Consider the following 27,005-nt stretch of genomic DNA (forward strand, 5'->3'; position numbering starts at 1 on the left):
AGAGAGGGGCAGTTCTATTGATCTCTGTTACAGAATGAAGGAGAAATTGTTATTGAAAACTAGTCAGCTCAGCAGACAAAATGGATATGTGTTGACCCAACTTTGATGGGAGGCCAGCCAAAAGAGTAAGTTAAACAGGAGGGTACCAAGGAAGGGCAGATTTTAACATCCCTCCCAAGAAGGGCTTTTCTTCGAGCTATACCTGAAGGACAGAGTGGGAGAGGTTGGTGTAAGAATAAGATTGATGGACTTTATCTCAGAGAGGAGATTACAGTTGTGGTGTTTGCCAGGCTGTGAGCGCAGAGGCCTGTCAGGATCTGTGGCACATAATCCCTTGGTTTGTGAAATCCCAGATCAGCTGCACAGATTTCCTCTGCATGGCACCCTGACAGGGGAAGGTGTGGAACAAGAACAAATGTAATACCCAGCTCTTTAGGCAGAAGAATTGCTTTCAATCAATTACTTTCTGGTACTGTTTGGTTCCAAGCACTTCCAGTGCATCCATGTGGTTGATGAGCTTGCTGGGAAGTTGCATTGGAAAGGCAGAGGGAAGGTGCCCAGCTCAGCTATGGAGGCAGCGTTGTTTGGTGCCCTCACATCCAAGTTTGTCAGAGTTTTGCCATACCATGAATCTGAACCCCAGTGATGACTCTGGGCAAAACCTCAGTGGTGGCAGCCCATAACTAAACATTTACATGCTCAATTTCAGATGGCAGAGAATCTTCCCTGTGGCCAGAGCTCTGCATTCTTACAGCTAATTTCTTAAGTGCTGTTCATGCTTCTAGTCCTCAAACCAAGTACTGTGTTATGTAAGAGTCAACTAAATATGCAAAGTCACAAGCCAGAGTCAAGGTTTGAAAAAGGGTCTTATACTTTCCTTAAAACCTCAACCTCCCAAAAGACCATATTTTCTTATCTTCCCCTAAGAAAACTCACATGGGTGAGTTGATTGGCATCCCCAATCCCAACCTCCTATTTAATCTAGCCCCTAATAATACATCTGTGTCACTAAACAAAAGGGCAGAGCTGTGGCCTCATCAGTCCTGCTCTCAGAATCTTTGGAGCAGCTACTTGAGGTGGGAAGGAGTGGAATGGAGGGACTGGTCAAGATTCCAGAAGGGAAAGAGAGGAGTGAGGCAAAAGACCCCAAGGAATTGAAGGTTTTGTTCAGCTTCATTAATAGTGATAAACAAGGCTGTACCAAACCCTCTAATTCAGTCATCTGCACTGTGGCAGTGGCCCCTGACATGGACTGCCCTGCCTGTGCCAGCTCTTCAGATGTTGTGCTTGGCTCTGTGGTGCCAGAGGAGTTGATGGAAAGAAAGTGCTGAGATGGGGAAATGGAAGAAAGCCAGCAGAGAATGTGCCAGATTGTGACGGATGGATCCTGACCTGTGCCAGGGGGTGGGTTTAGGAAACAAAGAATGGAGAAAGGGATGAAGTGAAGGGGGGGTCATGCCTGTTATCAGATTTGGGCAACATTTTCCTTGTGTGTCAGGAAGTGCATACCAAAGGAGGAACCAAAAGACACTGCCTTGCTTGTGCAGCAAGTTGAAGTAAAGGTGAAAAAACCCTGAAGTGATGAAAAGCACCTTCCCTAAATTGTGTATTTCTCTGTCGGTGTCTCTTTTTATATGGTTGGAGAGATGGGTAGCACATTCTCTTTGCTTGACAGGTTCCAGACTTGTCACTCCCAAAGGAGCTCCTCAATTTAAACCCTCTCTGCAGCCCCAGGGTGAGACACAGGTCAGAGTGTCTGAAAGCAGAGCACCTCAGTTTCCCACCTTGGTAGTCCATGACTTTGTTTGCTGTCTTAGGAAAAGTAACATTTATAACTTTCTGTTGTGTTTTGCTCTGTCATTCTTGTCACAGCCACTGCCAAGAGCAAAAGGAAAAGAAAAAACAACCTCTCTTGAAGTGAGATGTTTGCAAGGATTGTTTCTATAATATTATATTGAATGCAATTCAGGTTGAAAAAGAAAGCATTTATGTAACTTCTTCAGAAATTTCATTCAGGAGTCTCAGACCGAATTGAAAATATCATTACAGAACAGCTTGCAATGCTTGAGAACTGCTGGTTATAAATATTAGACAACACTTTTACAGTTTAGTGGAGGAAAAGACAGGCAGAATGTCGTACCAAAGTCTAACTGGGTTATAATCTGCAAAGTACCATGTGCCTTTAGTCCCTTAAGGGACACTGCCACCTAATGAGACCTTGCTCTGCCCAGAATACACCCAGGACCTCACTCACCTGGGCCCTTACTGGGCTGGGTTTTCTGCTGTACTGGCTGTCATGGACTGATCTGAAGACCCCAAGACTGTTGATTCTGTGGGTCAATAACTCACCCTGGCCCACGCTGTACCAGCGTCCCTTGCTGCTGGCACTGCAGAAAGCAAACAGCACATCAAATGCTAATTGAGTGAATATAGAACAAAAGGTGTGCAAGGTGGGGTTTCCCTGAACTGCAAATGCCAGATTTGCAAGTCAAACTTTCAAAGTCAAGTTACTTAGATTAAAAAAAAAAAAAAAAAAGCCAGGCAATAACAGTGACAAAGACCCTGCAAGTACAATGCAGAGTACACAGGCAGCATTAATTCTGGCAGCTCCCAACTTTGGAACACTTCAACCTGACATTTGCAAACCATCCATTTGAAGCACATTTGTTTGGTCAAAAATATGCAGTTTCTTCTAGCATTCATTTTTCAAAGGATTAATTTTAATGGAATTTTGTGATATTCTGGGCTTGTCCTTTTCCCTGCAAGGGTGGCAGGATGCTGCCATCTGAATAAGCCTGGATGTTTAGATCCACAATTCCTCTTGCAGTGCAGAGTTTCTGTAGGTTTCAGTAGGTGACAGAAGCCTATTGAAAAGTGGAATGTTTAATATTTTCCTAAATTTAGACTGAGTGACCTCCACCATAAGTATTTATTGTAGTCCTGCTGTGAGGGAATGGTCTGCTGGGATAAAGCATATCTCTGCTCTACTAGGGGAAGAGTGTTAGCTCAGATTGGCTTTTCTTTATCCTTGAAGGTGAAAAATTTCAGTCTTAAGTTAGACATGAGGACAGTGGTGGAAAATCCTGTTTTCTCTGACTCCTTCTTCCCAACCACAGTTTCCTCAGACAGCCTTGGAAGTTTTCTCAGTACAGTGTCTCTCATTGTATTTGTGCAGTCATTCAGGAGAAAATCTTTGGGAAGTTCTCCTGAAAATAATTCTCTGTCTGCCAGGATCTCCTGCAAACAGGAGCAAGGGAGACTGATTTTTAGCTGTTCATACCCCAGGTAAATGGATAAATGTTGTGAGTTAATGCAAAGGTGCTTCTTTAGATTCAGAGCTTCCTTGTTTATTAACTGAATTGGGCCTAAATGTTTTATTTCTCTTTTTTTAGTCAGAATTTAATAACCTGCATGTGAAATCAGAATATGAGAATGTTCTACTTTGTATTTCTTTTCTGGGACAGATAAAACTTGCAGTTTCTTCTACAACTTTAACATCAGCAGAGCTGTCATGAATGGCTGTGTTTCAGACACAGATAGAGGGTCATATAATTAAGTTTCAGATTTGTTCTAGCCCTGGTTAGATGTTCACATCTGCCTTTTGTGTTTAGATTCATATGCAATTTCAAAGGGGTGTTATGTACGTGACATAATTATGGTTTCCCATGCCTAATCATCACTAATTAATATAACCAGAAGGTTAACTACATAATTGAGATATTATTGCTCCCATGATCTGCTTTTTAATGCACAGGAACCAGACTGATATCATCAGGGAGATAATTATTTAAGTCAGCTGAGGTCCTGACTGTATATTTTTAAATGCAGGTGTACCAGTTACATCATTTTACATTGCAATTATTTTTGGCCAGTCCATGAAGTACTTCATTATATAGATTAGTGGAAATCTTATGATAAAAAACCACCTACAATATAATTATAGTGTAATTATGCTTTTTGTACTGTAAAGTGTGCGTGTTTCTAGAAGTCTGGGCTCACAGTGGATGTGAGAAATATTCCCTGTCATTTGTAAAGCCAGACAATGGAGTCCATAAGATATTTGTGGGAACAGCTGATTGTGGCTGACACTTTAGAGAACATTAATCTCCCTGAATGCCCTACCACACATTGCAGTATTGCTGCCACTCCTGCAAGTAACCACACTGCTGGTAGAGATGTAGCAAAGAGATACAAAAGCTTTAAGAACCAATAGGCTGCCTGTGTCCAGCAGTAGCCCCATGCCTGTTTTATGAGCTCAAGATGGATGGCAGTGATTGTACTTTCAGTGCAGAATTCTCTTAAAATTTCCCATTATTCATTCCCCAGAGTTGTTAAAATGGAAGGAGGAATCAAGGCAATAGCAGACAAGACTCCAGGCGGTTATTAGCATTTCAGATAGAAGCCATCTAACCTCTTTCAGATGGCAGTTGTTGAAATAATGACTGGTGATCATCTTTCAGTAAATTTGAGATGTCACAGTATTATATTAGCAACAGAGTCATGGAAAATTGCGAAAAAAAGTCCTAGTTCAGATGACAAATTTTTTTTTCAAACCTCAGATGACAAATGTGAGAGCCAAAGTACAGGCTGTCACTAGTTTACCTGAACATGAGGTATTACAGTATTCTAACCTTTGCTTCAAGCAATGGACTTTCTGATTACAAATGTGACAGAAACATTTCAAGAGTGACTCAGACTATGGGTTTGTCATTTTGATGCAGCAGTAAAGTAAATCCCATACGAATCTCATGTTGCACCATCGCCTCCTCTCTGGATGAGGAGCAAAAGAACAATCCTTTAGAGAAAAGAGACCTCCTGACATAAATCCCCACCCCTCCATTCCTTAGAAATGCAGTGAATCTGCTTTTTAGATGTAACAGCAGTTCATGTCTCCACCCATTCACCAGATCTTTAAGGGCTTGGAAGTACCTCGTCCTTAATTATAAAATTTCTGGTTCTGACTTTTACAGAGAAAAATGGGAATAACAAAAAAAAGAATAAAATAGGAATAACAAAAAAAATAACAACAACAAAAAAAAAAGATAAAAAAACCCCAAACCAAACAAAAACAAAAAACCACAGTCAAAATAAATTGCAAGATTTAAAAATGTTTAAGATTACTTATTTGGACGAGCATCTAGCACAAATAATTCATATGAATGGGTTTAAAAATTTGCCATATATGTATATTTGTAAAGTTGATTTCCCTGTAACATGGTATATTTCCTGTTGCAGCAGGTGGGATTTTTTCATTTCTATGGGAAAGAAATTTCATCCAAGAACAATCTTTCCTGCAATTTGAGTAGAAGAATAAAGCCTTTCTGGGATAATTTGCTGGACTTTCACCATGCCTTGTCCTGCAACTATGTCGTGAAGTGGTGATGGTTAGGGAGAGGCAACTGGACTGGGACTGTCCTTTCCTCAAACACATGAGGGGAGATTATCTCTGAGCCAGTCCTTTGGGCCTTCTCACAGCCAGCAGAAAGGATGCACAAAGCAGCTCAGCCAGCCTCAGTCCCAGCAGAAGAGTTTGCGACACCCAATCCAGGTGTCCCAAATGTTCCCCCCTTAATCTCAATTTCCTTTGCAGGCAATAAAGAGAAATAGGAAAGCCCGGAGCTATTTGGAAAATTGCTTAGTAGATGTTTGGGATGAGCTGTGTTAATCTCTGGAAAGTTTTATCCATCTCTGAAAAAGGGTGACTTCTTGGGCTTCAGCACTTCAGGTTTTGTGGTTTTGGGGTGGTAAAATAGGCTCATTCCTAGACTGGGTTATTTAAAGTTCTTCATTGCATGCACTTTTTCTGTGTGTTGATCTCATTTAGGTTGGACATTTGGTTTGGACACGAGAACAAATTTCTTCACAGAAAGGGTGATGAAACACCCTTGGAACAGGCTGGACAAGGAGCTGGTAGAGTCACCATCCTGGGGGTGTTTAAGGAATAACTGGATGAGCCACTCAGGTCTACTCAACATGGTGGTGTTGAGTCACAGGATGGACCAAATAATCTCATATATCAAATAATCTCTTAGGTCTTTTCCAGCCCAATTGATTCTGTGATTCTGTGATATACATAAGTTCTAACACAAAGACATGTGGATGCGTATACAGCAGATATGCACAGACTGCCTTGAATCCCTTAGAGATGGAATTCTAGCCCTTTTTTTTCCTGTAGAGACTCTTCAAAAGGTCTCTTATCAACCCAAATGTCATCCTCCAGGGATGCTGGCACTGCAGGGCTGCAGGTCAGTGCTTCTGAGGCTCAGCACAGGTTGAAGCATTCATCTGTGGACCACAGCCCAAGCACAGACCATCACTGCCAGATCTGTAATGACAGAGCAAATGAAAAATACATTTTCTGTGTTTGTTGCTTGAGAAAAGGCAGGTAAAATCTGGCTTCTTCTGTCTCTAGCTGGAACTCAAGAGAAGTCTCCAAAAAAGTTGTCTGTTATTGTTGTTAATATTATTAAAACATCTTCCTCCACTCTCCACCTGCAGCTAACAGGCTGGTAGCTGTCATTTGAACTGCTTCTAATTTTCTGCAAGCATTTCTAAAATCCTTTGTAAAAAGTCAATTGATAAAAGAAGAGACCATGATTTAAGCTAAAAAGTCAATGGCTGAAAAGAGTTATTTGCTTTTGCACTTCAAATATATGATTACGTACTCAATCAATACACCAGTTCTGATAGAAAAATATATTTCCTCTTCAGATGCTTTGCACATTTGTCTGAACAGTTCTTGCTTTCTTTTTTCTACTTTTTCATGGCAATGCTCATTCTTGTGACTGGGTTATTGCAGGTTCTTTAGATGCACATTTTCTGTGTGTTGATCTCATTAAAGCAGGAGTTTCATTCCTTGTGCTTATTATGTATCAATGCACATCACATTTACCTTTGGCTAATTTGGGCTGGAAAGGAGCTGCTCATGGCAAAAACTATTTAGCTCCATGTATATCATCCTTAATAGAGCACTGACAAATCCAGCTTCAAATAGCACCAATAGCAATTCTACAGCCTGCCTCAACAGCTTGTTCCAGGGCTCAAAAAGCCATACATTTATAAAGGTATTTCTTAAGATTCCCACTGCTGCAGTTTGCACCTATAAACTCCAGGGTCTGTCTGGCTCAACTGTGGAGTGTAATTTTTTACAGTAACTATGTATATGCAAATACCTTTATGATATTTTATATGTAGAGGGCTGTGCTTATTTCAATTTGGATATAATTTCCTGACAGGTCCTTTTCTCACAGATATTTTACTATTAGTTCACACCTTCCTGTGAGCTCCATACACACAGGAAGATTGATGATGGCTTTTGGTCTCTGCAGGAGAACGGTGGATTTGCAGGAAGGAACAGATGTGGGGTAGGCTCAGGATGTGTCCTGTGTTCTTTGGTGTGTTGTGGAAATATTCAGCCTTGCCCTGCTGCCTCTTTTGATCTGGGAAGGAAGGGTGGGCTCTGTTACTCAAGGCAGCACAGAGTGAATATTCTAGGCTCGATCAAGCAGGCTGTCTGCTTGCCTTAGATACCGTGATCCTCTGTAGGGAAATCCAAAATTGTGCTTCTGGGTTTTGAGCAAAAACTAAAGCCAGCAAATGTATTTGTTTTTCTCCTGTAACACATTTAGTGTGCAAATCATCCCTGGAATTCACTGTTGTGAGATATGGTTGTAGCTCAAAATTCAGCATGAATTGAAGGTTGGAATGAAGGTTGGATTTTTTACACAGCTAGCTAAAACATCTTCATTATTTTGAATAATATTGCAACATTAAACCATAACCATAAGGAAGACACATAAAAATTAATGACCATGCTAAAAACATGGTCCAAAAATTGGTATAAAGAAATTTCACTTGTGAATAAATCTTCCCATAGCTGCCTTCTTTTAGCCTGATGATTTTCCCTTGAAGAGTTCGAAAAAGGATATTCAGCAGACCACTTGCCAAATGTTCTAAATCAATATTTATCTGCTATATCTGCAATGTTAAAAACTTTGCATAGAATCAAAGGCTTAAGGAGTCTATTGCAAATACCAAACGAACTAAAAAGACTTTACTCAGTATTGTATCATTTATATGTCCTTTGTGCAGCCAGTAGCTAGTTGAGCTTTTAATAATTCAGTTTTATCTTTCCATTCCTGATTCTTTTTCACTCCATTTCCTTCCCATGAAGTGACTTCTCCTCTCTGGTGGGATAACTGCCTGCAGTCACATCCAGCATGCAGGACCTACACTGGCTCAGAGCTCACTGCTCCATGAGCTGCAACAAATGAAGCAGCATCCCATGTTACTCATGCCACCATCATGTACCTGTGTTCCTGGCCTTCAGGGAAAGGTATTCCCAGGTGTAACAGCTGACTTTCCATGTGTTAGTCCTGCTGGATATGTACAAACAGGTCATGTTCCATCCACAGTCATGTGATGGTGAGATGAGGAAGGAGATGTTATTTTGGATGCCCAACGTGGCAGGGAGAGCTGCAGCAGCTGAAGATGCAGGCACAGGTCTGAACAGGGTGAAAACCTCAGGCCTTTGCAGCTGTGGATCACTAAAAATGCTCTTCAGTTTTTGTTCTGCAACAGTGAGCACACTGTCCTCACTGTCTTGGCTGGTTTTCAGTGAGGATAATTGCATTTGTCTCTTCCTCTGATCCCTGCTGCTGTGCAGGTCAGATGCAGCGCTGGTGAGCCCTGCCTGGCTCCAAGCACTGTGCAGGTGCTGCTCTGGGAAGCAGATGCTGGTTTTTACCCAGACGTGGCTGAATTTCACTGGTGAATGCAATGGCCACATTACGTGGCTCAGCAGTCTCTAAAAATCATTCTGAGTTCCCTGAGAACACGTAACTGTGCCTCAGCATGTTGTCATTGCATTTTCCTGCAGTCAACCCTGGCATTTCAGCACTTTGCTCATACTCTATATTTTTAAAGTCCAAGGAAGAAAAGCATTCCTCTACAGCCTGATATGAAACTTAGACCTGTCCTACACACTTATCCCAATCTATATTCAAATGCAAATTTGCCCTGGAAATGTTAAATATCATAGCTTTTCCTGGTGTTCTGAACTCCATTGCTGTTGATATCTTGCTTTTAAAGAAAACTCTTGTGCTAGCATTGCCATGAAACCATTCAGTATTACAGCATTTTCCAAACTTTGCAGACACTCCGAAACCATAGGCACAACCTACTAGAGGGAGCACTTGCACTGTTTTTTAAAGGAGGACCTAGTGGCAGATTAATGCACCTGGTGATGACCTAGAGGGTGAAAAATTCTGTATTTCCTTAAGTTTCTAGCTGATATTTTTGCTGTCCCTCTTGAGAAATTATTATCCTGCAGGGAAGACATAGCATTGCAAGAAGCTGAGGGTGGGGAGGTGCTCTGCATACTGAGTGCAGGGCAATGGAACCTTCTCTCCTTCTACCATAACTGGAAACTCTTTAACACAAAGCTCTCTGCTAATGCAATTCAAACCTTCTAAAACTAGGCTGGGAGACTTGGGAACAAAAACTTGTTTGTGCTTAGAGTAGATATCCCTGGAAAAGGAAACTGCAATGAGCAAAACCCAAACCCATCTAAAGCACGATCTTCTTATGGGAGCAGCTGAAAGAGGAGGCTTCAAAGGAGAGATGCTGGCTGCTCTGTTGAAAGCATTACCAGAAAGTGCCATGTTGCACCTGTATAAAAGCTGAGTATTTTGGAAAACAACCCACCAGTGCAAATATCCCTCCCATCACTCTTCCAGTCAATTTCAAGATGCCATTTTTTGGAGGGGTAACTGCTGGGATCACCTCATCTTCTACTGCATAAGTAGAATCATAGAATCACAGAATGGCTTGGATTGGAAGGAATCTTAAGCATTATCCAGTTCAAATTCCTCTGCCATGGACAGGGACACCTTCCACTAGACCAGGCTGCTTCAAGCCCTGTCCAACCCACCCTTAACACTCGCAGGGATGGGGCATCCCCAGCTTCTCTGGGCAACCTGTTCCAGGCCCTCACCACCCTCACAGGGAAGAATTTCTTTCTACCATCTAGGCTAACTCCACCCTGTTCCAGTTTAAAGCCATTCCCCCTTGTCCTGCCACTACATGCCCTTGTCAAAGTCCCTCTCTGGGCAGCTCAGTGCCTTTTGTATTCCTTTATTTGGACTTTCAATGCCTCTCCCATCAGAGCTGAGAAACAGCAAGAACTTTATCGTGCAGTTTAAATGAATAACCTTGGTAGGACATTGAAGCAGGGCAGGCTTTAATAATCATAGATGGAGATGTTCTAACGCTTTCTTAGGTTATTGGGAGTCAGACAACACAGTTAATGGAGCAAGTTTCAAAAGATCTCTCTTACGTGGATTTTGACCTCTAATATACTGATTCTTTCTCTGAAGGGAAAGTAATAGAATCCCTTTACGGACTATTTAAAAAAAAAAAAAAAGTAGAAATTTATGATGATTTTAAAATTGGTCAGAAGGTGTTAAAGTAACTGGTGGTCAAGGATAGACAAACAAGAACAAATGCATAAACTGAGCAAAACAAGGCAAAAATGCTAATCAATTTATTTAATATTTTTTAAAGTAAAAAACTGTATATGTGGTTCAGCTTTATAGCAATGAAATTGATAACCACTTGGGAGTTTTGTTCACAAGCTGAAAAAGACAATTGTCAGCTCTTAAATTTCTAGAACATTGTCAGTGATCCGGAAGACCTTTTCTTGTCTTTTGAGACCTCCTCTACCTGACCCTGTCTACTTTGCATTCCACTTCCTAGGACCTGCCACTGTATTGCCAAATGCACAGCAAATAATTCATTCCTTAGGAAATCTTATATTTTAGCTATTGAGAAAGTCTCTATGGACTTCACTCAAAGTTTATTTGAAAAGACAAATGTACTTTTAATTTCTTCAATCAGTGACACAAATATCAATTTCATTGTCTTTTCCTGGAGCACATTACAAGGTTTTTAATTCCCAGAGGGGATTGTTTTACCTGACATGACTAAGGAAAAGTGAAAGCATTATGGAAATTATTGAAAAATAGAGACTGATTTTAACCTGTAGATCAGGTTCTTTCACTTTTCCCTCCACAGTGAACTGTTCCCCTATTAGCTTAAACAGGCAAATGGAATATACTGCTCTTATTGGCAACTCCTCAGCCCCAGGTACTCCTCAAAAAAGGTCCCTTCCATCTTTTCCATGAGCTTTTTCCACCATCTCCTCTGAATTAATTCAGGTACCTTAAAGTTTTCAATTCAAATATCACCAAGTTCCAGCAAAATTAGACAGTTATTTCACACAAATTCAATTGGAAAGAAATGGTCAAGGATTATGTCAGTAGTTCATGAGCAGGAAGCCTTTTATTTTCTGAGGAAAAAAGCTATAACTTTCTAGTTTTCATAATTTTCAAATTATTTCTTTTCCAATCTAAAACCTCATTTGTCCTTAGAGTAGATTCCTTTTTTTCCTCTTAGGAAAAAAAAAAAACCAGAAAAAATGGCAAAAAAAAATCAGGCTGCCAGGAAATAAATAAAGGGAAACATCCAGTAATTCCTTTCACTTTTTAAATTGTAAAAACAAAGAAAAAAGCCCCACATTTTGTTAGATAAAAGATTTAAGAACATTCCAACAACTTTATTTTCAAAAAACCTAATGTAAAATATGTTGGTAACAGATGTTTTAACACCATAAATCAAGCATCTATCAAAAAAAAATCAGTGCATTTTATGCCATAAAATGATTTTTAAATGTGCATGATATTATGGAAAATACATCCTGTTAGATAAACCAGATTTTTAAAAATTAATCTCCATGCTTACAGGAGAAAAGAAACCATGCTGGTGTAGTCTATTTAAATAATGGCAATTTGACTCACTCTTGCACAACATTTTGATACATGCACGTATTTGTACTACATTAAATCATAGTAGCTTATATTAAATATAATAATGAAATATTCAATTGTAAATGCATACTCTTCCTGCTGGAAAGACATAAATAACTGGGGAAAAAAATTCTATGGTATTCAACATCTTTCCTCATGTTCTGGAATGAAAAAGAAATCAATAGTAGTAAACTTCTTGGATAATGCAAGGTTTGGCAGATAAAAAATAATGAAAACGCAGCCCAAGCACATCGTTAAGCAGCTCATTTTGTCAACATGTGCTCCATCACAGTTAAGTGCTGGATTATGCATCTACAAACAAAGACTGTACTCACATTTGCAAGATGAGCAATTGCATCCCCAGAACAAAAAACAACGAGATCTCAGTAGATAATGCAATGAATATGAATTCCCAGTGTGCTGCTGCTGTTAACACGGGAGGAAGAAATGGGAAAAGTCTGTTAGGAAAGAATGGGAAGGTGACATCAGTGAGCAGAACAACTTCAGGAAGATGTTGGTTTGCCTACTGGGGGGACTCACCCAATAAAATGCAGATGTCTATCATGTATGCAGCATCTCTGTGGCACTGCTGAGCTATTCCTAGTGCACATTTCAAACCAGACTGGAAAACTGGAGTCCTCTGGGAGGAATGGGATGTTCATGTAGCACTCAACAACTGTGCAGGGCAGGTGGAGATGGCATTGCAGGACCCTCCATATATGGAATCTGCAGGAAAACCACTTCATATGACATTAAAGACAGAATTCTTTCACATGGAAAGCATTTCATCACTGGGCCAGTTCTTCAGGGCTTGATGGACCCTATGATTAAAAAGAATTAAGACTAAGACTTCATTTTGTAGTGTACAGGTCAGACCTCAGGATTGTGATTTTGATGCAGACATGAATTGTTGCAGTGATTTGGCATGTGATGGAAACAGTTTCCCCTAGGCTCAAAATGCATGAAGTTTCTGTTACAGAAGAACATAAATTTTGTCTTCTGTCTTTGTAACAAATCAGATTTGCTAATGCTCAACCTAAATTTTCAGCTTCTCAACTTTATCACACTATTCCCATTTTATGCCTGCCTTTAGGGAACTTTGGATAATTGTCTTTAGTCACCAGACTCCTACAAATATTCTTTCAGAATAATCTTATGCTCATATCTCTGTTGCATATGCATTATTCTGCAAAACTGATAATAAAAACCACTCTGCTATTTAATGGTATTTTGTAAGACTGTTACATTACAACCAAAATCCAAAATAACTTCCAAAACCTTTCTTCTTAGAAAGTTTTGATATGTGTACAAGGTCATCTGGCCACTTGATATACAAAAATGTTTGGTGTTTTGCTTCATTTGTTCTCCAAAATTTCTAGCTTTTAGGCTCTTCAGAGCAGCTGTGACTCACACAACAAACTCTTCCAGGCCTACATATTTTCTGCTCATAGGAATTCAACATGTGCAGAAATTACTGGAAAGCTGTTATTGCTCATATGCTCTCTGGCTTTTGATCACATTTTACGTGAACTCATACAACAGTAGGACTTCATGAGAGGCTGTATCACAAGGATTTTCTCTAATGAAGGCATACTCCATCTCTTCCATTGGTTTCTGTTTTCATGCTACACACTGATCTTAAACCTTTGCTCTTCCATAAACCCTTCCAGTGTTTCTACCTTGTGGCTGTCCCAACAGAGAGCTGGTGAGTGCTCATGTGTCTAATAAACCATGTGTTGCCTCTCAACACAGAGATTAATTTCAGCTACTTCCCTTAACTGGTACCTTGCTAATGATATTGCTCTTTAATACCACAATATTTGCATTTTCCTAGACATGAAAGCTGGTTTTTGTGGTTGGTAATTGCTGCACTTTATCTCTTAGGGTCAGCAGCAGGATTAGCTCTTCACATCTTCAGTTCTTTGACATCCTTTTTATGTCTTTCCAGTACAAACTGGCAGTGATTCAGTGAAGCTGGTCACAACATTCCCTTCACACTGGTATGGTACCTGAGAAGGCTGAGTATTTTGGATTTATGAAACACAGCAAAGGAATAAGTCTCAGTAAGAGTTCAAACTCAAACTCTTTTTCATGGGAATTGTGGCACTTGCTTCTTAACACACTTGCTGGTTTTATGATCATCACAACCTGGATTTCACAACAGATTTGAGCCTGTATACAGAGGCTCAGATTCTAACACAGGGCAGGAATAGGCTGCTGAAAGTTTTCTCTCATCACAGGTCTCCCTTTATGGCTTTCTTTTGGTAGCTTCCATTCCTCAGATCAGTGCTGGGTACTGGATTTACAGGATAACAGATTAAGTCAATATCCAAACCATTTGGGAACCTAGTACTTTCTGGAAATCAGAAACTGCTTCATAGTGCAGTCTATCTTTAGAACTACTAGCAGGGAGCAATTTTAAAGGGAAATAGAAATAAAGCAGTGATAGTGCTTTTTTTTTTTTTTTTTTTTTACTTTTTATCCCTGTTATGGCAATTTTACTTGCTGCTGATCACCTCCTAGATAGAGTCACATTATTTTCCTCCTTCCACAGATTCCTCTAGTCATACCTTTTTTCCACTCTTTATTTTTGCCTTCTGTCCTCCAGGGTTCCCCTGATCAATGTAGTTCATCAAATATTCTTCTTTTATCCTTTCTTCCCACAACCTTAAATGCCCTTGGCTCTTCAGAATGAAACTGTGGTCTTTCTTTTTTCTCTGTTTTCAGTTACAGCATTTGATTCCTATCTGCATCAAGTGTATGGCATGTGGCCACGAGCCTCCTCAAACTATTCTGCAAATCTCTTCTTTGGTTCCTAAGGAATTCAGGATAACAGTGTTCTCCCACTTGTTCTTACAGGCAGCATCCCTGTAAATCCCTCTGTGCCAGATGCCTGCTGCCTGCATTGGTAATCCCCCCACGAGGTGACATTGTCAAACCATAATCCACAGTCTCCTTGTTGCCTCTTCCTATTTGCAAACACTGTTCTTTTAATAGTCAAACACAATAATCTTCCAAGTGACAACTAAGGCCTCAGCTTATCTGCGTGGAGCAGCAGAGGATCCCAGCAGTCAGTAAGGCTGGAAGGAGAATTTGCTTCTAGCCCTATCCCAGCAATCCTGGCACATGTGCTGCTTGCTCACCCAGGGGCTGGTTTGTGGTGTCTGCCCACACCAGCTCCCAGGGTCTGGAAAACTCAGTTTCATGGGAGAAGTGGGAGTAGGACCGTTGAGGAGCACTGAAGGATCTGACTGGCCAGAAGGTGCTTGGCTCTCAACTTCCTGACTCTCTTTCTTACATCTTTTGAAATTTCCTCATTGCTCTTGAGATGATCTAGTTGGTCAAATGAGCCTGGCTGTGCCTTTCATCTGCACTTTCATTTTTGGGCCTTGAGGGGTGAAAACCTACCATGGGCTGCAGTAGTTGTGTTCCTGTTTGCCCAAGTGGAGTCTGTTCCTGCTCCTTCAGGCAAAGTCCAGCTAGAAGGTTTTAACTGTCTTTCAGACCCCCATCTCCTCTGATCACAGGTAAATAAATGTCTAAAGGAAGGCACTCTGCTGGCTCTGAAGAACTCCACAACGGCTGTGTCAGAAAAGACTTGCTAGTTTGTTCTTGTAAGAGCAGAGAAATGGGAACATCATGAAATAGGAGAGCTCCTTGTACAAGTGACTTCAAAATACTTGATTAAAATGTATCTGTATTTTTTGTGTTAGAAAAAAATATATATTGCTGGCTTTGTAGTCAGGCAAAATATGTATATGGTGTACCTGAGAAGGGGCTCCTCTACTTCACCCTTCATCGATCTTCCACCTTCCCAAAACTTTTCTCAATAAATCAGTGTGGAAATGGCAGAAATCATGCCATTTTTGCTCTGGCTTCTCATTGTTATGGTTGAGTTCACAAGATACGTCCATCAAAGTCAGTGGAATTGCCTCAGAAATTAATTTGTCTGGGATATCTTGCAACAGATGTGCTGTTAGCTTCTGCTTTTATAAATGTTGTGCTTGTAGCACAGCCCTATTGTGTGAGATCCTTTCCGGGCTCTGAGGACCCTGCAACATAAAATCATTCCAGAGACTGAGAGAAAGGAAAACAGAAAGATTTCATCAATGCCACAGAGGAGACCAGGCTTTAGAAATTTAATGTGTCCCTTGTGGCTCCCTTGCATGGTCTGGATTGGGACCACACCACCCAAGTGTTGCAGAGCCCAGGTGGGAGCAGCCATGGAGGAGGCCAGATGCCTGCTTGGGAGGGTGCCCAGGGCCTGCCACCACTGCATAAAATGAGAGAAGAAGCCACTGAAACTACTTCCTAATTTGATTTACTTGTGAGTTGAAATATTTTCTCTCACTACACAGTGTTCGTTTGTAATAGATGCAGCTGAATTAGGCTGTAATGAGGCCATGGGTTACTTGGCTGACAAAGGTGTTGCTGCAGAGGTGGAGGTGCATTGCACCACTGAGGTAGAGCTGTTTCCTTCATGCCTGGCTGTGAGCCACCACCAAAACTCTGTCAGGAGGACTGAGACAGATGCTCTAATGCTATATATGTCTGTACTATGCACTCTGGGACCTCCATTCAAGGGCAGATTAACATTTAAAGAGGATAACGAAGGGTAGCAGCTGGCTCATCTGCTCATCTACACCCAGACACACTCACCCAAAGAGCTACAAGCAAGAAAGAATAACCATATTCACTTTGGAGAGCCATAATGATATTGGGAGGGTCAGTCCTGCTGGAAATACCTCAGACACACTAAACATTGGCTGATAAAGGGGAGTAGATAAAAATTCTTTTACTCAAGGAAAAGATACAAATGAGCAGGAGATAGCCCTGGTGCCAGCAGAACTGCTAGAGGGACCAGCTTCACTAGAAAAGCATCAACAGCAACTGCAAATAGTTTAAAAATCCTTGGCTGATATCAGCATCCTTCTGCTCAAGTCTCTAACTGAAGTCAAAGAATAATTGACCTTGGCTGGGTTATAAGATCAGCAATGTCCTGAAGAGACTTGCACTGAAGGAATATTTACTGTCATATATGTGGGCAGGAAAATCACATCAATTTCTTACTAGAAAGTTGACATTTGGCATTTCACAGATAAACGAGCATTTATAGGAATGGAATATGCTCAAGGTGAGATAAAAGGGCTGAGCCTTTGTAAGAGAACTCTCTTTTTCATCTCAGGGATAGGTGCAAAGTGCATCCAGAGTCACCAGTGGAATGAGGTCCCCAAGGGAGTAACATACTATGGAACTTTGTCTATCCAGGTACCAGAGATTTGTTGTATTTTATCTTAAAATACACAGTTCCACTGCCATGTGCCTTCACACCAGGCAAGGCACTGCTCCCCCAGGAAACACCAGCAGGCAGTTTTGCACAGCTGTTCCTGCCTCATGGAGTGATTTTATGAAGAGACTCTCATTTTTTGGCTTAGTGGCTGCCAGCACATCTGGGACAGACAAACAGCAGCCATCATTGCAAGACTATTGATAAGGCTTTATCCTGTTTCATCCTCCAGCACTGCAATGTGTTTAAGTAAGAAAAACCTCCAAAGTTACCACTTTAATATGGATTAAATCCAGATTTGATCCTTTAAGCATGTTTTTTGAGTAGATAAGGAGGTTAAAACTTCTGGGTTTTTTGATCTGAGAACTGAGCCTGAGACACAGGACAAGAAACTATAAGGTTCTTTATGCTCCTCTGCCAGTAAAACCTCCTTGTATGAAAATGAAGCATCTACCTAATTGGGAGAAATTGTGGTGAAAAATAGTTTAGTTGAAATTGTGTCCTTGAATGGGTGAAGATACTCAAGATGAAGCTCAGGATACGAAAAAAAAAAGAAAAAGAACAACAAATCATCCCAAAAGATACAACTTGAAACTTTTATCTATTCTGATGAAGTTTTAATGTCTTAAATTTCTTCTTTGTGTTAGCTGAAATATTTTAAATATCTTTCTATAGAAATAAATTCCTATGTGACAGAAGAAAAGGCAAAAGTGATATATTCTCAGAAGCAGCTTCTATGATGACACTGTAGTTATGATGAGACAATAACATTGCAGTTAACTTTAAGACAATTTTCATGTCCATTTTTCACATAACTGGCAGTTCACCTACACGATGGAGTTATCACATTTTTTATTATTTATTTCTTGCTTAATAAGCCCAGTTTGTGGCATAGAAGAAGTAATAAAAGCATTTTAGTCTAAAATAGAAGTATATGGAAACAGCTTAAAAATTACAACATAATTGAAATGCTATTACACTCTACAAGCAGTTTTATATAATGAAGTGTACAACCATGAATGCGTATTTGGAAACTTTTGAAATAATCATGGTTATGAAGTGGTCACACAGGCTGGCAGATCTGGTGGGAAACCAAAGCTATATATCTTAAGTATTAGTGGGTCTTCCTTCAGAAGGAATTTCAGCTCCATGGCCTGTGCTCAAAAGCTGCAATTCATTAATTCTTATTTATTCTAAATAAAATATTCAAAAATATAGATTATTTTATGGCATCTTGCTGCTTTGCGCATCTGAGGGTTTATTATCATTTCAGCTTTAGCTTTCTGTCCTTCCAACATGCCCTTAACTCCAGTATAAAAAGGAACAAGCTGAAAGTAGGAATCTTTGACTTATGATTTAAAATGTGAGTCTGATAATTAATGAATTACAATAGAAACATTGCTGTCTGTTTTAAGCCAAATTAAATAAAGAGGCTAGGGGCATCCTTTAATAACAAGAAACATGGAACTCTAATTTCTTTTTATGCTCTATGATCTCATACAAAAGATCTAATATAAATAATTGCATTAGATGTCCTATTTTAGCAAAAATGCATAGCTAGTATTTAGGAAGAGTCTTATTGCTCTGATTTATCTATTAATGAAGCAAAACCCAGTTAATTACCTAATTTGCATGATATTTTGTATCCACATATATGCTGGGATGAGCACTGGGGAGAGGTTTTGCATCAATCCATTTTTAATAAGCTAATGAAGTTGGCTGGGCTGACACTGCAGATCCAATCACTGGATGGTTTCCTTTTGCTGGACTGAGAATTTGTGATCAAGGTACACATCAAATGAGCTTGTGAGCTGAGAAAGAGAGACCTTTCCTCCTCCAGGTCACAGATCCTGTTACTGCACTGGATCTGTAAATCTCAGGAGCCTCTTTGATGTCCCACATTCTTGTCCCATGGCCTTGAGTGAGGAGAATATTGCAGCTTGTAGATTCCTGTCCCTCACCTTCTTCCCTGCCTGCCCCTCTGCCCCATTGCTCTGAGGCAGGGCAGGACCCTGAAACTGCCAGCCAGAGTCACTCAAATCAAGGTAGTAAGTGGCAGGTCTGCTGTTGCTTTTGTACCCTTTTTACATCCCACCTTCATGCTCTGGGGTGTCTCTCCCCACCCTTTGTCTGTCCCTACTCTTTTTCAACCTGTCTGTCCCACCACGATCATGCGCTTGCTGTTGCTGCATCCCATGTGTCTGTCAGGAACTGCTGCCTCCAGGAAAAAGAGACTTACACAATTTTCCCTGAGGCCTTCCCAAGCCCTGTGCAGCAGAGGGTCTGATTTGCCATGTAAAGCAGATTTGTACAAGAATGCATCCTCTCTGACATTATTTAAAAGCAGAGCATTTGGTTCTAAACCAGCTGGTTGGCCAGGCTGAGCCTGGCATGGCCAGGCAGAGCAGTACCCCCAGGGAGTGGGGGCTTCTTCCCACACCCAGGTGAGAGTTGGAAATAGTTTTGAGTCCCCATTGATGTTCTCTTGTCTGTGTTTTGGACAAGAGAGGGAGTTAAGGACAACAAGTTTTGTGCACAAACTAAACTCTGCATGGCTAAAGTTGAGAGAGAATAATTTCATCCTCAGGGCTTCTGAAATACTCTCCCATGCTCTGTGAGATAAAGTGCTCATTCTGGAGACTCAGCTATGGCATAAAAGTTACAACCAGCTAAAAAAAATATTGTCCTAATTACACTGGGTCATATATCAAAATATGGTAATTTGAGTGATGAGTCACTTAGACTGCTGAGGAAAAAGAAGTTTTTACTATTAAAAAAAAACTGGTGAAGTCTGCGTTTTCTGGTTTTAAAGCCATCATTGGGAATAAGATAAAACTACATTGGCCTTTGATTGAATCAATGCAATTTTGCTTGATTTTAATCCATAATTTAAAAAAATACTTTTGGAGTTTTATTCAAATTTTTTTACCTTTGTGTCTAAGATGAATTTTAACAACTAACATGAGGATTGAAGCTCAAAGAGCAATTTGAGCTCCTTATTATTCAGGACAGAAAGAATGTAGATCAGTGGAGACTGGTAAATGTCTTCATAAAAGTTCATCTTAGCTATTCAAAACTTAGTTTTATAGACCAATTAATTGTCTTAATATTTTTTATTATTGCTTTTTATAATTGCTAGTGACAATCAGTTGCCCTAGAAAGTGATAAATCTTATGTATTTTACCTACCTAGTGTTATGGTGAGGTGCCTGTCTCTCAACTGACTGTAGTTAGACTGTGCAGACTGCTCTAGACCAGATGCACAACTTTTAGATCTCCAAAATCAGTGAAATTATTCCTACCTAGACTGATGGAGTAGATGCATTTCCACATGCTCCTAATTTTAAAACTGCCTTGTATTTAGAGCTGGCAAAGAATATATTTTCACTCCAATATTCTAAAGAACTCAATCCAAAGCTGAGGGGGGAAAGGGAAGGGTGATTTGTTTGAAATATTGTAGAGGAAGAATTATGAAATCACAGGTTGGCAAGACATTGACATTTCTAGCTTGTTGATATTAAACACAAATATCATTTAAAGATAACATCTGCTTGAAAAATCTTGCAAATGGTGTTGTTTAATACCAGTGGAAGCAAGCAGAAAACCTATTAACTTCAATTAGTATTTACATCAGGACACCCATAGTTCAGTGAAATGCCTCCCTTAATGAAAGTCTTTAATACTCATGTTAAATATGACAAAAGTCTCCTGAAGAAGAATGGGCTCAGCACACATTTAATGGTTGTGCTGAATTAAGGTGTTTTGGACAACACTAGAGAACCGGAGAACAATGAAATAACCATTTTCATAAAGAGCTCATTTAACAGACCAAGCATATGCCTGAAATGCCTCCATGGAGACTTGCTTTTACAGTCAGTGGGGAGAAGGACACAGTTACAAAGGTCAGTCATCCCTTTATGGCCTCCAGAGGATACAGAGCATCTGCTGCTCCTTTGCTGCAAAGATCAAGGCTGTCCTCAGCTTGGACATCTCACCCAGGAGTTCCTGAGAGGACAGAGTGCCACCTCCACCAGCAAATGTCTGTGCCAACATCCCTATCATAAACATCTGGCCTCACTTTCCTGTTTGGATGGAGAGATCCTCCCTCAATATTTTTACCTGAGCATTTTTCTGGGTTTTACCTCCAGCAGTGTGTGGCCTGAATAACCTGGTTTGTACCAGATTGTTGTTCTGCAACCTCTCTGAGAATAATGTGAGATCTGTGAAGCTTTCACGCTCATGATACCATCCTCTCATACCATGCCATGTAAACATTTTAAGAGATAAAGATACTTCCAAATACAGGCTTTAAATAGATCTTGGCTGCATTGAAAAATGTTCTGCCAGCCTTGGTCTCCCTTGCACTTTGCAAGGGAGGACAATGCCAGCTGACAACAAAGAAAGAATACAAGATGATAAAAGTCTCAACTCAATTCTAAGAGTAATTGCAAACTTTCTCTATTTTCTAAATGCCTTCCTGAGCTTAGTCCAATTATTGCCTGTGGGCACTTTTGATATTTTGATCCAAATTTCCTAGTTGCCAGACAGACAATGAAGAAGGGTTAGATCATGACAAAAAGGAAAATGTAATCCAAAGGATTTCACTATCAGCTTAACTACTATTATAATAACATAGAATGAATAACACAACATAGAGACATAAAATTCTGCAGCAATGCTTCCCTACTGTCCTTCTTATTTTAAATTCCAGTGGTCTTGAGGAGCAACACAAAAATTTTCATTTCTATTAGGCTGGAATTTTCAGCTCAAATTAGCACAGAAACAGGGTGGAGGGGGGAGGGGAGTTAACATCAATCACTCTTGGTTTGATGAAGCTTACCATGAATTCATCTCTGCTGTGATGAATTTTTACCCAAATATTTTTCCCTGAGCATTATTTTCAGCCCTGGGTGATGCTCTGATGGAGCCCATGGCCCCACAAAGCACAGGCTAATGGATCTGATCACATATATCAGCACATATATGCACCGGGATAGCAGCACTACCAAGTATGGTGGGCTCAGTTTTCTAACCACAATGCTGGAAAATTACACTGAAAAAAACAGGTCATAGAGAAACTGTTCTAGAATTTAATAAGGAATCAGCTGGTGATTTAAGAAACTTACTTTCAGGAAACAGATAAATAAGAACAGAAATTAATCCCTTAAACCCCTCCTCTCCTCTCCTCTCCTCTCCTCTCCTCTCCTCTCCTCTCCTCTCCTCTCCTCTCCTCTCCTCTCCTCTCCTCTCCTCTCCTCTCCTCTCCTCTCCTCTCCTCTCCTCTCCTCTCCTCTCCTCTCCTCTCCTCTCCTCTCCTCTCCTCTCCTCTCCTCTCCTCTCCTCTCCTCTCCTCTCCCCTCCCCATATTTTTTTTCCCAAACATCTTTCTCTGTATCTTAGAAATCACTGTAAAAATCACCTCTAGGAATAACAACCCAGGCATTCCAGAGCTTAAGCTCTGATCAAGAGCCAAACAATGGGATTCATCTTTAATTGCCATGGGCAGCACCCTTAGTGTAACTAGATGTCAAAATTTTAAATTCCCTACTCAGACTGGAATTTAGTTACTTAATCCAATGAGATGGAAAATACGATCTTAAAATAGAACTAACTATCCAAATACGTGTTTATATTTCTGAGGATAGAATTAAGGAGTTTTGTTTCATTTGTGAGAGCTTTGCATTTTTTTTTCTGCAGCTGAATCTGAGCTGTGACAAAGTAGGAACCTGCTCTCTGTGCTGATTAAATCCATCTAATTTCACAGCATTGGCAGAGTGGGGCTGAAGGTCTCCTGATGCAGTAATGGTGCTTACTCCACTCCCAAGAGGTGGAAGAGTATTATTTCAGGTTTGCTGGAGGCTGGGTCTTTTTGTGAAGGTTTTTAATGCCACATTGAATTGTTGTGTGCTGAGAGATCCTTCCTCCATGAGAAAAAGCAGCTGACAGTGGCAATTTTCAGGCAAAACTCTTTGTAGGGCAGAATACCAAAAGCACCATTGTGTTTTTCTGATGTGACCTCCCTACAAGGACAGAAAAATTCTTGCATTTCTGGACCCAAGTGAATAAAGCAGGAAATAATGAAACACAAAATTTTCTCATCTTCCTTGTGCCATTTCTTGCCTTAGCTCCATTGAATTTGGTGTGAACCCTCAATTCACAGCCCTTTCCAAAAGCACAGACAAAGATTTTTTTCAAGATGGTACCAAAAATAAGTGAAAACATTTGAAAATGTAGACTGCAATCATATTATTCCCCAAGGACACTGCATTGGGTCCAAGAGAAGGAAAACAGTAAACAGGCAGAGAGTGGGGGAAGAAATGTGACCATGAGGAATAAACACACTCATGAGGAGGGGATGGGAGCAAGGAGAAGCCTGGCAGCAGGTAGAGTTCCTGGGAGTTTGTCAGAAATGACACTCCAAAGGAAACTTGCCTCTTGCAAAGAGGGGAAAAAAAAAACCAAAGCAAAACAAAATAGAGAAGGAACTTGCATAAAGAGGAGAAGCACTAAGCCAAAGGGAAAAGAAGAGTTTATTTAAGAGCAGGCTATGATACTTGAAGAGATAGAGGTGGAGGTGATGACAATGAGGAAAACACATTCCAGGCTTCTCACCACCTCGGAGCCTGTACCACTGACAATCAGCAGACACATCCTGAAAACCTGAATCCCACTGTTGTCATCACTGCTTGGATGCTTCTCCACTTCCAGCACCTGTTGGTACAACCAACCCCCCTGCAGACCTTGGGCTGCAGGGCATGGCTGAGGCTGCAGGACATCCCTGTCATTGCTGGGAAAAGCATTTCTTCTTTCTGCTCTGAGATCATTTCTCATTCACTCCTACTTGCACAGCATTACACCCCATTCCTCTAATGATTGCACAGTCCTTACTCAAACAGAAATACAACTCTTAGGTACTCCATCCCTGCACATGGGAAAAAAAAAAAAAAGATAAAGTTGGTGTGACCAAGTACTGTTCCTTCCTTGATGCACATACTCTTCTGATATTTGATATTGCATTACCTTTGCCTCATTTTTTATTTTCCTCAGAGCATGATACAGAAACTTCCACCTTCACTGGGTTGTGAAGACAGAAACTCAGCTGGAACAGCCTCCAAGTCAGGCCCCTTTTCAGCTCATGGCTGGTTTCCATGAGATGGAAATGGATCATATGTATTTAACACCTTCCTCTGGTGCACCCTTGAGGCTCCACCTGTTCTCTCCTACTTTCACACTCTCATCTGAGATTTCTGCTTGCCCAAGGCTCCCTAAAGCCAAAAGCAAAGAGGGATCCCCAGCAGGTGTTTCTGATCTCAGTAACCACTAATCCCAGTGATTACAAGGAAGAACCAGTGCAAAAAAATACTAATATAAGTGCCTCTTAATTGCCTAAAATGGTGTGGGGAGTGAAGCCAGGAAGCAGCCCGTAAACTGAATGCAGAGGATGTAGAGATATTGCCCCCTCCGCATCTCTGGGCTGGTGCTAAACTGGATGAGCCTTTCTTTGAAACCATGGAACACAAAAATCACCTGTTAGATCTGGTCTCTTTCAGCATTAACCACCCCTTGTTACTCCATCACTAGTCAAACAAGTGTCTGGATCTTGTCTTCTTTTTTGCTATTGGATTGCTATTTTCATAACGATTTCCACTGTGACTTCCTTTTTCAATGAAAATAATTCTGTTGAGTTTTGCTGGTGGCATTTTTCAGAGACAGTCAGCTCAGGCTAGGAGAAAATAGGCAGAAAAGAGATGATCTTCACAGTGAGACAGAGCCCCTACCACTCCTGGCAAACTGAAGGTGGTTTCCTATTCTTTAGTCTCTCTAAAATGGTTTTTCCTCTACTTTTGAATTAATGAATTGTGTACAACTCTGAGCAATGAAGCTGGAACCCACAAGACTACAATATGAGAGAAAAGTCTCATCTAAGCTTTTCTGTAGAATTCTGTGATAATTGCACTCAGCATCATTCACCACTACCCGGGAATATTCCAAAATTTATCACTTTAATCTATTTATTTGTTGACAGTTTTTGCCAAAAGGAAAAAAAAAATCTGTGGATTATTTATTTGACTAGCTTAAATAGGAATACTTTAGTTAACTCTGTAGGGTTCAGTTCTCAAACACCATGTGAGGGATCTGGGGCTCTTTATCTCTCATGGAATAATGTGTAAATACAATGGACTAAAAAATATCTCAGGACACCTGTGGTCTTGCAAAACAACTGGTTTTTGACTGCCATGTAGTCAAATAACAATATTAGCACAATATTAGTACAATCCTTTATGGAGCTGGTAATATCTATATCCTTTTTTTTCTTTTTTTCTTTTTATTTATTTATGCCATACTTTGAGGGACCAGGCAAAAATTTTACTTTTGTTGAGCTGAAAATTGCAACGGGAGTAATCACATAACCTTAGCTGGCCTCACAAGGGAAATTATCTTCTCTCTATTTAGTGCAAGTGAGAACTTGCCTCATTTGATTGTATTGTGCTAATTGAGGAAACCTAATTTAAGAAAGCTGGTCTGTAAAATCCTGCTACTTTCTTTTAACTTCAAGGTGTTGATGTTTCTCCTAAGAATGAAGCAGGCACATAAATTTATGCTGTTGTAATTTTATAACGGATGTCTCTGGCAGGTGGCACATTTTAACAAGGTTGAAAAATCCCCATGGGCTCAAAAGAAGAACTGAGAACACAACAAACATTTCATAAGGAAGATAAATTCAATATACTTAAAAACAGAGGAGAACTTTTTCTCCTAGCCAACCTATATATTAAATGCTCTTATTCTCTGAGGTTTTTAAAACAAAACAAATCCCAACCATTTTAAATGTGCTTGAAAATCTTTTTTGTTCTCCTTCTATGTTGTTTTTCATCAATGTTTTTACCTCTGGTTTCCACCATAGTCAAAGAGTTCTGTACAGGTTACTAAAAATGGCAGAGTATTTATATTGCCTAAGGGATGTGACAGAAGAAAATCACCCCTTCCCTAATTCCCATCAGGACACACTCATCCTTCATACAGCTTCTTCTATGACTGGAGACCAACTTTGAATAAAATGAAGCTGAACCAATGGAGGTCTTTTGCACAGGAGCGAATCCAAAGTAATTTAAGAAATTGTAGCAGATGTACTTGGGTTTAAGACAGTATAATTGAAACGACAATTCAGAAAAGTATTTAAGCACAGACATAACTCCATCTCTGTTCATGCTTAGCTTTAAACATGCATTAAAATCCAATCACTTAAACACATGCTTAAATATTTCCCTACAGGATTCTTTCTTGAATCCCGTCCTAGACTCTGAAGCACAGTTTATGATGTGCAGTATATTTTAGTAATATCACACTTCAGAGGCATTTAGAATGGGAAACTTAAAATGGTTAGTGATATCTTAAAACATCTTTTTTGTTTATTATGCAGACTTGACTTGTGTCTCCGTGATTAAGATCATTTTAACTTTTCTACTAAAAATATAATTCATATTCATTATTTTCTCTCAGACAGCTTCAATTACTTCAGCATTGGGTAATTGGTTTTGAACTCTTAGATCTGAACAGCACCATGAAAGATGGTGAGGAAACTCAGGGACTATAAAAAAGATGGGGGCAGATATTTTATGATTGGACAAGGAGTAATGGTTTTGAACAGAAAGAGGGCAGATTTAGATTAGATATAATGAGGATGTTTTTTACACTGAGGGTGGTAAAACACTAGAACTGGTTGCACAGAGAGGTGGTGGATGCTCCATTCCTGCAAACATTCAAGGTCAGGTTGGACAGGGCTCTGAACAGCTTGATGGAGTTGAAGATGTCCCTGCTCATGGCAGGGAGGTGGATTAGACAACTCTTAAAGAT

The 27,005-nt window shown here is 40.1% G+C and overlaps 1 protein-coding gene across 2 annotated transcripts in view; it reads left to right on the top strand.

Annotated features, from left to right (window-relative positions):
* PTCHD4 (patched domain containing 4) overlaps positions 1 to 27,005 on the top strand; it is a 104,851-nt gene that overhangs the window by 25,797 nt on the left and 52,049 nt on the right. The gene's annotated exons all lie outside the window — the stretch shown is intronic.

This window comes from Agelaius phoeniceus, chromosome 3 (assembly GCF_051311805.1).
Source record: "Agelaius phoeniceus isolate bAgePho1 chromosome 3, bAgePho1.hap1, whole genome shotgun sequence".
In the NCBI taxonomy this organism is placed as follows: Eukaryota; Metazoa; Chordata; class Aves; order Passeriformes; family Icteridae; genus Agelaius; species Agelaius phoeniceus.